Here is a 13,458-nt window from a genome sequence, read left to right as displayed (position 1 = left end):
TCGTTGATAGACCTCAGGTTGGACCGAGCGTGTGGGTTGCGGATGAAGTGTAAGCAGTCCTCGACTCTTTTGGTCGCAGTTTTGACATTTTCAAACAGCGTTTGAGCTGCGTTTTCAAATTTTTGCTCCACATCCTCTGTGTTATTCTCCCTGAAGTGTTCAGCCGCAAAATAAGCAATGCTGACAATATTTTGAAGTGCTGCGTCATAATCATGATTTGCCTTGCTTAAATGAGAAGAAAGCACTCTGATTTTAATCAAAAGGTGTCTCTGGAAGAAATCCGATTTTGCAAGTTGCATGACACTAGGCATGATGTCAAGCTCCTCCGCAGCTTTGAGATAGGCGTCAGTCAGGGTTTTTAGTTCATCCTGGTATCCTGTCAACTGTTTTGATTGGTAAGCACTTCTACAACTCAGGCTGGTCAGCCTCACTGCCTCTTGGATTCGAAGCGAGTTCTCCGACAACACTGCTAGCTGTTTCTGAGGGCTTAACTGGTTCATTGCAGTTGACGTTCCCAAAATCTTATCAAGAGAATTCAGCAAAACCTGAATAGACAGGCCCCAGAGGATGCAGAGTCCCTCTAGTTGATCTACCTGTCCTTCCAGTGAGGTGGAAAACTCAATCAGATACTTTGTGTTGTTTTGTGCTTTGTTCAGCTTGTTGTGTAAAGTGCTGAATGTTTCTTGACCGTCACTTTGGGAGGGTAAATCAGATGATGTCAAGAGCTGGACTACTTCAGCGCATAAAGTCATTACTTCATTTAGTTGCTGCGTAACGGTGGCTCCCGTTGTCGGCAGATTTCCTTGCAGCTCAGTGTAAACAGCATTATACCAGGTTCCAGCTACTGGCAGTAAAACCTTTCGGGTGTTGTTGATAAGGTCAGTAAACTGCGTGCTGTGTTTGTAGACGCTCTCCGTGCTCATCGCGGAGCTCATCGCCGTTTCTTGAGCTGTCTGGACGAGCAGCGGAGTCATTGACACCAGCTCTGCCCTAAAACTTTCCAACGTCTGACAATCAACCGCATCGACAATGGCCAAGGCTTCCTTTGCAGCTTGAGCGTAACAGTTTGACAGCTCAAAAACACCAGTGCAGGCCAGGTTGAGTGCTGTCACGTCTTTCCCTTTAGTCACAGTCACAACTTCATACAAGAGGGGTAAAAGGTCAAATTCGAGAGGTTTGTGGATCAGTTTAGGCTCAACGGAGACAGCTGGGATCTGTAAATCATCAAAGTCATATTTATGAGCCAGTTCTGCTTCAATGCTTTCCTCATGTGAGTGTTCCTCCTCATGTTCGGTTTGGGAATCCCTCTCCATAACCTCTAAAACAGGACAGCCTCTTATCATATGATCCAGGTTCAGTTCACAGGGGTCTTTGACCAGCACACATGACCGTGAGATTTCAGGCTGACGTGCTGCTTCTCGCAGCGGGCTCAGGAGATGTGGATGCTGTTGGCCGTCCAGTCCATTTCTGAGCACTTTCAAATGCTGAATAGCAACGGAAACATTATCTGAAAAAGTAGAATATGCCTCCACATTTAGACTGGAACCTAAAAGCATGTCTCTGACTGACTCACTCACTTTGGTCCGAGAGGACTGAACCTGTTTCAGCAGGACCAGCAGACCATTCCTGTGGATGGGGTTATCACTTCTGTCCAAGTGCCTCCTCACTGAATGAACCACCAGCTTCATGTGACAAATAAGGTTTGCAGCATGTTCATTAAACAGTGTATAGCTTTGCTCTCTGTATGCTGAGTCACATCCATGCTGATCATTGACTACCTCATCAATAGCAATACTGGTGAACTCCCTCACATCCATGACATCACTGACAGCATCCTGAAGCTGACTAGTCTCCTCCTCCCATTTCTCACCCGCCTCATGAATCTTTTGAACAGTTTGCATTGAATTATCGGCCAGCTCCAGGGACAGAGGTGCGAGCCGAGCCCTGAGTCTTGTGAGGCACACTCGTGAGTTCTCCACGCTCTCCAAACTCTTTGCATCAACAGCAATGGCTGAGATGAAACTTGCCACTTTGATTATTCTGTCAGTGGAAGATATGACATCCTCGACTTGTGGCTGAATAAAAGACAGATCCATCTCTGTAGAAGAATGTGCAACCAGGATCTGTCTCAACACACTTAAAAGTTCCTCAACTGTCGACGATGCTGTGGGAAATGTGTCCAAGACTTGATATAGAACAGTAGTCGTCATAGCTTTGTCAAGCAATTGTATTTGCTGCACCAGCAAAGTGCAGGTAGTCTCAAGGCTCTGCTCCGAATCATCCTCTGTGCACTTTAAAATCCTTTTTGTGTCTGACCAGAACTGCAAGATGTGACGACAATGACCCACCACTCTTTGTTGAAACGCTCTACGAGAAGTGTTTGCTACAACCATAGAGTGAAACACAAGATCTCTCACCACACTGTCAAAGCCACTGCCTCGGATTGAGGAGGTGGGGGAACTAGTGAGCAGTTGCAACAGATTGTTCCTCCTCCCTGTGTAATACCCGCAAGGACCCAGTGATCCACTGTGGCATTCACTTTTCAGAGTCATAATAATGTCACTCACTGTGCTGTGTACCGTGTCCAGAATGTACCTCTTGGCTTGCTTTGCCTGCTCGCTAGTGGGGTGTTTGATGGTTGTGCACATGGCCGTGTGCAGCATGGAGATGCACCTCCTCAGGGTCTCCAGGGAATCAAGGAGCTGTTTCGTTTGTCTGGGGTCCCGTAAGGCATTTGCTCTCTCAACTGTCAGACTGTTGAGGAAAAGCAAAGCCTCAGAAAACACCCGGAAAGATTTGAGCAGAGACTTGATGTCTGAGGCGGAGCCGAGCTCAGAGAGGGACTCCAAAACTCGATCAGCAGCAGCTACCACTCTCCTGACAATAGCATCATCGTCCACTAACAGAACCTAAGAGGAAAGACAGATAAGGGGACTTGTTACTGCTTTGTCTTTTTAGCCATGCTACCAGCATAGAACTGTGGAGGGTAATATTGGCTCAGCCTACCATTTTGACTGAAATGTTGCCATTATCATTGTGAACATGTAAGCAGGCGAACATTTTAGCCTCACGTAGAGCCGCTTATTCATATTTCACACATGACTGTTTACTGAATTCCTGTGAGAATATTATTATTACCTATTCAGGCAATAATGGCAATGATCAAATTTAACAACTGAGGTAAAACCTAGAAATGAAAACTAGAGTTGTGTGCACAAATTAAACACTGATTAACTGAAAAAGTTTAAAAATGTCAAAGAATCGGCAGTTTGGCCTGTTGTTGCGTTGAATAGTATTCCCATTTAAGCAACACTCTGGGAAATTATAAAGCAGATCTGCAGCTCTGGAATCAATTGGAATCTTTTTTTGTCAGTGTCCTCAGCCATTCCTTCCTCCCTATGTCTGTATATTTTTAAATGTGTAGGTTCTTATATAATGGGAGGCCTATTTAGTAATACACTTGCAGTCCGATTTTAAACCAGGACTTACTTTGGCCACTCCCAGGAAGACGTTTTGTGTTGCAGTGATGAGTTCCTCTCTGTGTTCAATCAAACCGGGCTGAATGCTGAGTTTCTGGGCTGCCAGCAGCACATGCTGTCCAGACACAGTGACTGACTCCAACAGGGACGACATCTCCATGTGCAAAACTTCATCCTCTGTGTCACTTATTTGCCTGGAAGTAAAAAGCCATGGTGTTAATCTGATAATACATTACACCTATCTGTCTCTTCTTTACCTCAGGAAACTCCCCAATGTACGCACCTGGAGGCCACTGCTGCCATGTTCCCTGTAGCTTTAGCCACAGCCTGAGCTACGCCCTCCAGCTGACATAACTGCTCAGGTTCCTCTGCACTGTCACACAGCAGCACCAAGTGGCATAAATGACTTGCAATTGGGGCGACCACCTGCTCCACCACAGCAGTCCTGATCAACCCATGATCAAATAAAGAGGACATGGTTATCAGAGGGATGATTCTCTCTAGTCAAAAGAGAGTGTGGTGCGTTCGCTGTTGTAGCTGAATTAATAATTCATGTGCTCCACAGAGGAGCTTGTGTTTGGTATCAGTGTTTCATAGCAACTGGGGGTCACCTGCCCAAACACACACACTGCAACCGCTTTTTTTTGCTGTCACCTGACCAGCTTGAGTGTTTAACTGCTTTTCTTTCTTGACGTATATGCACAGGTTTTATTTTTTATTCTATTTATTTAGTATTTTTAGTACTTTTACCAACCTGTTGCCTTTTGGTTCAGACTTTGTTCAGTGTTTGTACAGTGTAATACAGAATTTAATTCTGGTTTGAAGTGAAAATACATTTTAGTAAAAGTAAAAACACAGGAAAAAACTGTGAAAAAACTATTTTCAATTAGACCAATATAAAAATGCATTTTAAGTAAATGACGTAAACAAAGAGGATGGCACATGTGTGTTCAGCCTGTTATATTCAATTTACACAGGAACATTAAGGATTAAAGATGGAACAAAAAAAACAACATGAACTCAGAAGATATGTCATTGAAGCTGTTTTGACAAAAACAAGTAAATATATTATTAGAAATGACTTCTCATCTTGTGAGGAAAGAGCCTTCAGCTGATTGTGTTAGTTTCGATAGCTTTGGTGGATAGAAGACTGGTCTGAAGGCTGATGTGAATGTTGTGGTCCACACCCAAAATGAAAAAGAAATGTTTTCAATGAAACAGTAGTTAAGTGTGATTGGTCAGATAGCTCAGGTGATAGAAACCTGGTCTCAAGACTGCAGGTTGTGTGTTCTTTCCTTATGTGGTGTAGGGAATTGATCTGGGTAAAAAAGAAGAGAGAATTAAGAATTTACATCATATTTATGGCATACTTTTTATTCTAAGACATTACATTTTTTTACATTTTTACATGACATATACCTGGTAATCTCATAGTGTACTAGGCAATGATATTTTTATGACATACTATGCCATTATGATTTTCATTTTTTTTGGTTTACAATACTATGACTTTTGTGTGACTTTTTTCAACATACTATGAAATTACTTTTACTTACGATGACATTTTTCGACATGAATACTACGATTTATGTCAACTTGTTTTGACATGTTATACTACCACTTTTTAATTACTTTTTTTCACGTTATACTTTGGCTTTTTTTAACATAATATAATATGACTTCATGACTTTTTTCAAAATACTATACTATGACTTTTTTGCAACAAACATATACAATTAATTATTAGACATACTATAGTATGACCATTCCATTTTAGTTGTTTGATGGTCTAATGAATACATATTGTCTTGCAGGGTTTGGATAAACAATATAAATATCTAAACAAATATATATATCATTACTTTATTCTTAGTTCCATTTCTGCCCCCCTTTTGAAAGTTATTTAATCATTTGAATGGAAGTTTTGAAGGTGGTCTGCTATCAACCTGGGGTGAAATGATTTTGTAACTATGCACCATTTCCTCTAAAATCTAATCTGAAATTACAAATTGTCTCATGAATGTGATTTGAAGTTAGCTCATCCATGCGATTTTGAAGAGCTTTAATTTTGAAATGCTACATCAGAATGTCCTGGTTCTCTTTGAGTGACACCTTGAGGTGGTCTGCTATTAAGATGCACATTTTTCAAAAGCTTTCTGTTATGTCGGTTATTCTTTAATCCAGCCCTTTAATTAATTTATATGAAAAAATATAAGCAGAATCAAGTTTATTGGTTGCTTTGTTATCCATTAGATTATAATTTTTAATAATGGTTGGAGGCTGGTCCAAATGACACTGTGAAAGGTGGGCCGAGGATCAACCAAAGACAAATCAAGTAAATCAGATTTAACGTGTCTTTGTTTTCTGTGAACATTACCAAATGTTATTTTAGGCCAGAGGGAAAAACCCAAAGAGGATATTTCATGCAGTGGAAAATGTCTTAGGCATTCAAGAAGAGCTAGTCAAGCTGCTATGTTAAAGCTGAGCCAGAACCAAATAGACAAGTTATGTGATTATACAATAAGTGATGGAAACTAATAAAAGTAGGGAAATGTCACTACTTTTCCCCTTTAGTTTAAAAACCACTACGCTTAGACTTGTAAAACCCGGTCTCGATAAAAAAAGTAGACTCCAGAGACATTTTAAAACACAGTTTCAGATTTGTGACACAGACACAAACACACTCCCACCAAAGATTCTTTGTTGATTTTAGATAGTGCTTGCAATTGTATTGTAGTTGTTGTTAGTGTAGATATTATTTGACTCGATCATTATTATTGGAATTTAATAAACTCTGTCATACTTTAAAGAGCACTTCTGTGATTACTTTGTGGATGTGTGTTGTGATTATAGCTGGATATGTGGCCTGTGCTCGAATTCAAATCTTCTCTGTTCACTCTGAATGTGTAATAATACTTTAACTATTGACATTGTGAGTGAATATCAATTATGAGACTCAATTTCTAGTTTGGTTATTGGTCCCTGTTCTCAGGGTGGTGCTCTGTTATTAATAATAATTGTTAATAATTCTATTGCAGTAATAATTCTATTGATTTTTCATATTTGCTGATAACCAAACATGCTCCTTTTTGTTCCCAACACTTGTTTATAACTGGGAGTCCTAAAACCTTGACGTTTATCTCACAAGACAAAAGGGCCAAAACACTGAATGGTCTGACTATAAAAACAGATAAATAAGTCACAGTGGAAAATGTTCCATCACACTACAGAGCAGAAAAGAAAAGAAAAGTTTACAATATTTGTGTTTCAAACAACTTATACATATTTAAGCTAATAGTAGAAGGTTTGAGACTTTTGAGACAGATTGTTGACAGGTTGTTTATACAGAAGGGTTTAAATGTTTAAATGTCAACATACAGTCAGTGTGCACAAGGTATATACTTATGAGCTCCCCACCATAACAAAATATTGACTTGGTAAATATAGAAAAATGACCCCACTACCAATAAAGTTAATACATTTGTTATGTTTCTGTCTCCTGGGTGGAGCATCCTGGTTGTAAATATCATCAAAATCCCACTGAGGAGCCTTCTTGTAGGATTTTCGGGAGAGGACGGGCATGGGGGTCTCAGGCACAGCGCCACGTGTAGTGCGTCTCGTTTAATCACTTAGTCCTGTTTGTTTTTGTGGAATCAGTCAAGTTTTCTTTTACTTCCCAGAACCAAACTGTTTTCTCATCTCCTTGTCTGGTTAGTCCTGAGAAAGTGTTCCATCTGATGTGGAAATTTGACAAAAGAGCAATAGATAATGAATAATACAAGTATTAGCAAGACACAGGTTTAAGTGAATTAATGTATAGTACTGTACCTGGAAATGTACTGATGTACTGATGAATTTCCAAATATTAGAAAAAAAGTACAGTGTAAACTGAAATCACAAGCAGCAACAAAAAAAGCCTGATGGTTCGGGTTGCCATCCCTGAGGCTGAGAACTGGAGGATGTAATGTTTGGTTGACGAGTGTTTGCTTTCTCTACTGATATTTATATTAATATATATATATTATTTATATAAATTCAAAAACTTTGAAACTACCATCAAAATTCTTGCTGATTAATTTCTTGTCAATCAGTTTAGCAATTAAACAACTAATTGTTGCAGCTCTACACATACAAAATGTATGATCATATTATGAAATATAATGTTACAGATTTGACTATGTAACTAAGTATTTTGTGTACTGGATTAGTCCTTCAGTAGCGCTCACAGGTTAAAGGAGTGCCATCAGAGGGTGGATCACAAAAACATAAAGAGGAGTCTTGGTTGGAGTTCCTGACTCCCAAGGCTCTATTGCACTGGTGACATTCCTCTTCAAGTTTAACGCTCAAGACACCCAGTTCAACTTGTTTCCTGTCACCTTGAGATGAGACCTTGGACTCATAAGTACGTTGAGATAATCGGGTTAACTGACATCAGACTGTACAACAGCAATGACACCTGCAAATCGTATAGAATATAGAGCATACTCTATACAATATTATAGTTACACTATGACTTTTTTCCGAAATACTATGCTGTCATTTTTCTACATACAATATTATACATTTTTTCTGACTTTTTTGGACTAACAATACAATGACTTTTTCATGACTTTTTCTCAACACAGTATACTATGACTTTGTATGACTTTTCAAATATTTTTTGACTTTATGACTTTTTATGATGTTTTTCGACATATGACTTTACTCAACATAAAATACTTTATGTCTGTTTTTGGACAATTCTTTTTCATACAATAGTATAACTTTAATCTTTTTCTATACTATGTCTATACTATGCATTTCAACATGCTATAACATGCATTTTAATGTATTAATGTATAGTACTGTACCTTGAAATGTACTGATGTACTGATGAATTTCCAAATATTGGGAAAAAAACTACAGTGCAAACTGAAATCACAAGCAGCAACAAAAAAAGCCTGATGGTTCGGGTTGCCATCCCTGAGGCTGAGAACTGGAGGATGTAATGTTTGGTTGAATATTGACGAGTGTTTGCTTTCTCCACTGATATTTCGGAACAGGTGACAGAGTCATCTTTACTGCACCATGTACCTAAAAACAAATTGGGCGGGGCTACAGCACGATCATTATGCATGATAAAACCACAATCACGCACACACCTTGCCAACGGTAGATTGCACAATAGAAGGGAGGTACCGCAAAAGTAACTTTTCAGGATTTGTAAATTTAATAAGATAACATTGAATTAATAGAAGAAGTTATATAATACATTTAAATATTTAATTTATAGTATTACAATAGAAAACTATTAGAAACAAGAGTCCTTTATCTCCTTTATTTGCATATGGGTAGAAAATCCTGCTCTATGCTGCAAGAGATCCATCTGCTTTGGGTTTTGTCTTCATGTGGTATGTGAGACAGGTGGATTGAAACAAAAAAGATACAACACAATTCAAACAAAGTACATCATATTGAAACACATATGTGAGCAGTAGTTGGGTGGACTGTGCACCTTGTTTTGAATACTGTGAATAAGTTTATGTAGTCTTTCAGTCTTTTGTACAAATTTTTAATCAACAACATTCATCAGGTGAATTTATGACAAATAGCATCTGTCCTGTAAATATATTACATTACATTACAGTCATTTAGCAGACGCTTTTATCCAAAGCGACTTACAATTCAGTATTTATCTACACACTGTAGACGCAATTTTGGGGTTAAGTGTCTTGCTCAAGGACACATTGACATGAGACTAGCAGAGCAGGAGCCGGGGATCGAACCCTCTGATTGAAAGGCGGCCCTGCTCTCCACTTAGCCACGGACACCCCTATATGTTATCGACATTGTGTAAAAACACCAGGGCTCCTCCCAATGCCGATACTAATTGAGATAAATGAGCTCCTTTTAAATATTAGTAACTACTGAGCTTCTCCAATAGCAAAACAGGTTTGTTTACAAATGTCAAAAGATAAACTACGCAGGTACATATTATTCCATATACAAGGATGAACCAAATAAACAGTTATAAAATACATCTTCCAGCACCTCTGAAGCTCACTAAATTACACTTTATATATTGTTTATGTGATCTGTAAAAAAAAAAAAAAAAAAGTGAAATATTACTACTTCTTGCCGTCAGAGCAGTTGTCAGGCAATAGACTCCCGGAAGTTACTGGTTTCCAGTCTTTATGCTAAGCTAAGCTAACTGGCTGCTGGTTGTAGCTACTTATTTGGCATACTAATGTGAGAGTGGTATCAATCTTCTCACCTAACTCTGCGCCAGAAAGCAAATGGGTGTTTTTATTTACATTGTAAAAATCTCAGGACCAAAAAGTAATTTATAAAGTGAAAACAAGAGATCAAAAGTCTGTATGATTTGTTATTTTAGACAAGGGAAACACAGGAAGGACTGACATGTCAAAGGGAGAACTTTGTTAAACTAAGAGCTCCCTCAGGGTCAGGGTGGATGGTGTTGCCTAGGAGACTGTTAGAAACGACACCCGCGCACCTCAAAGAAATGTGTCGGTGGGGTTCCTCTTGAAGTTTGACATCCAAGATATCCAGTTCGACTTGTTTTCTGTCACCTTAAGAATTACCTCAGACGTTCCCTCCATTGTTGGATGCATATAGATAGAGAACAAGGAGGTGGACTGAAATGAACTGACATTAACCCAAATCTCAATAGGAGCAAGACTAAAGAGCTGTTAGTGGATTACCAGCGGAACAAGAGGCCCCCTGTCCCAGTTATCATCATACAAAGTACTGTACAACTGTAGTGACACCCCCAACATCCATTGTTGCTGCTAAAGCATAATTGTTTTCCTTATTGAATAATCTGCTGATTCATTTCTGGTTTAATCGAATAATCTTTTGTCTACAAATGATAGCAAAGCCCAGTTTACAAAAGTCCAATGTGATGTCTTCAAATGTCTTCTTTTGTGGGATCAACAGCCAAAAACTCAAAAGTGTACTATTAAAGAAGAGTAAAAAAAACAACTTTAAATGCAAACCTTATTTGAACTACCATCAAAATTCTTGCTGATTAATTTCTTGTCAATCAGTTTAGCAATTAAACAACTAATTGTTGCAGCTCTACACATACAAAACATATGATCATATTATGAAATATAATGTTACAGATTTGACTATGTAACTAAGTATTTTGTGTACTGGATTAGTCCTTCAGTAGCGCTCACAGGTTAAAGGAGTGCCATCAGAGGGTGGATCACAAAAACATAAAGAGGAGTCTTGGTTGGAGTTCCTGACTCCCAAGGCTCTATTGCACTGGTGACATTCCTCTTCAAGTTTAACGCTCAAGACACCCAGTTCAACTTGTTTCCTGTCACCTTGAGATGAGACCTTGGACTCATAGGTATGTTGAGATAATCGGGTTAACTGACATCAGACTGTACAACAGCAATGACACCTGCAAATCGTATAGAATATAGAGCATACTCTATACAATATTATAGTTACACTATGACTTTTTTCCGAAATACTATGCTGTCATTTTTCTACATACAATACTATACATTTTTTCTGACTTTTTTGGACTAACAATACAATGACTTTTTCATGACTTTTTCTCAACACAGTATACTATGACTTTGTATGACTTTTCAAATATTTTTTGACTTTATGACTTTTTATGATGTTTTTCGACATATGACTTTACTCAACATAAAATACAGTAGTATGTCTGTTTTTGGACAATTCTTTTTCATACAATAGTATAACTTTAATCTTTTTCTATACTATGTCTTTTTTCAACATGCTATAACATGTATTTTTTTTTACATGCTATACTATGACTCATGAGTTTTTTCAAAACGCTATACTATGACCTTTTTTGGACACACTATACTACTACTTTATAATGACTTTTTTCAACAGTAATTTTCATACTTTTCAGCCTGCTATACTATGATTTATTTATGAATTTTCTAAACACATTTTACGATGATTTTTTTAATATAGTCTTACGTACTTACGTTCATGATACATCAAAATTTTGTTAAGCAACATAATCCTCACAAATGAACACCACTTTTATGATATTTTAAGCCTGGATGCAATCGTCAGACTAGACCACGGACGCATGAGCGTGAGTATACACAACAAGGCAGTGACGATAGACTAGTCGGCACAATAAGGATTTGTAGTCTCATTTAGCAACTTGTTAACAACCGCTTTTTTTTAAGACACTGAAGAGCGATATTGATTGACATAAGTATTTAAATTCCTTAAGCTTGTGTTAACTGCAGACCCTATTTCAGGCATCTAACCAAAAACATATTTTAAAAAAGCTATTTATTTTGAGATGAGAGAACCTGAAGTGCAAAAATGCTAACTCATTTCTGGTTCCTGCAGCATTCTACACTGTATATTGTTAGTGTAATAAATAATGTGCACATTATCCACTTCGATGAAATTGTAAGGCATGCGCGTGATGTATAGGTTTTGATCTTTTCCCCTAATTACCAAGGCCCGGAAGAACACATTTTAAAAGTCTTGTTCACTATTTTCTTATCTGATTTGAATAGAAGTCTGAAATTATTTTTAGTTTTTCTTTTGTATTTATGATCATATAATATCTGAGTTTGTCCTGAAAAAGGAGACGTGAATAACATCATTGAGCATTTCAGTGCATTATCAAAAACGGACACCAGGCCATCCAAAAATAGAAAATATGTCTTAGACTTCAGAGAAACCCCATGAAGTATCTGAGAAACAAATAAAGGTATGGAAGTGGGATTGGTATTTGTATCTTATTCAATCTTTATTTTGGTTTATTTATTTATAAATATTGTTAATACTTCTTATCGTATAAGTTGTAGCAAATTACATAGAGAATGAATGGAGAGCATGAAAATGAGAATAACTTCAAAACTAAAAAGAATTTCAAAAATCCATATTAAATCTTTCAAACTGGTAATAGTATCTATTAAAGCCTCCAATAAAGTGATAATAGGTAATTTGTTTTGCTATTATTTTGCATACTTTGCTACATATTAACACGAAAAATGCATTTCACTGCTTACTTTACACATTTTGCTTTACGGCAACACCTGTTTTGCTTTTACACGTTTCCTAATCAATGTGATGGCCCTGAACTGTGCCAACATGCCTTCATAAATTAACTTAAGAAAAAGTAACTTCCTTTCAGAAAAGGTGTTTGTGTGAAATTTATGACAACTTTATATTTAAGAGCCTCTATGCTCTAGTTTTGTGACAAACGCACATTATGTTATTTATATTGCTTTGCCAGCACCATCGCCAGAGTGCATTTTTTCACCAATGGGGTGAGTCAATATATTGATAAATTCTGTGCTAATAATTATGTCCTCCCTACCTTTTGAAATCAAAATTCCACCCTTGACTTGTTGCCATTGAGCAGTTAATACTATTTTTGTGACATCGGAATTGTAAATGTGTGTCATTGTATTTTAATAAAGCTTAATTGATTTTTTGAGTGTTAAAAAGAGGCCTACTTTTGCCAAATCCACCTCTACAAAAAAGTGAAAAGTGTCTGTCAAAATTACAAATGTTTCCAATTTTTCCAAGACGCCATCTTAAAGTGCTAATTTTATCCAAACAAAAGTCACTGACAATTAATTTACATTGGTGTAACTCTGAAAGGCAGCAAATCCTCATATTTATGAAGCTGGAACCATTTTTGCTTGATAATTTAGAAATGAATAATCACAAATTGTCACTGAATAATTTTCTGTTGATCAGCTAATCGTTTGAGCTCTAGGATATACATACATAATGGAAATTAGACCCTTATAATTAGAATGCTGTTTTTGCACAACAACCTTTTTTGTTTAACCAAATATAAAAACAGTTTAAAGAGTTTTCAAACTTAATGAATATGTTTATATGTAGTGTGTACATTTATATCAAAGCAGCCAGCAGAGAGCACCACAAACCTTAAAAAAAGAAGTGAACTATAACCAACAACCACACTGGACAAAAACAGCACACAGAGCCA

Source organism: Cebidichthys violaceus, unplaced genomic scaffold (assembly GCF_023349555.1).
Source record: "Cebidichthys violaceus isolate CVI_PGR_0920_01 unplaced genomic scaffold, fCebVio1.0.p SCAF_10, whole genome shotgun sequence".
NCBI classification, from domain to species: Eukaryota; Metazoa; Chordata; class Actinopteri; order Perciformes; family Stichaeidae; genus Cebidichthys; species Cebidichthys violaceus.
This window is presented reverse-complemented; position numbering follows the sequence as displayed.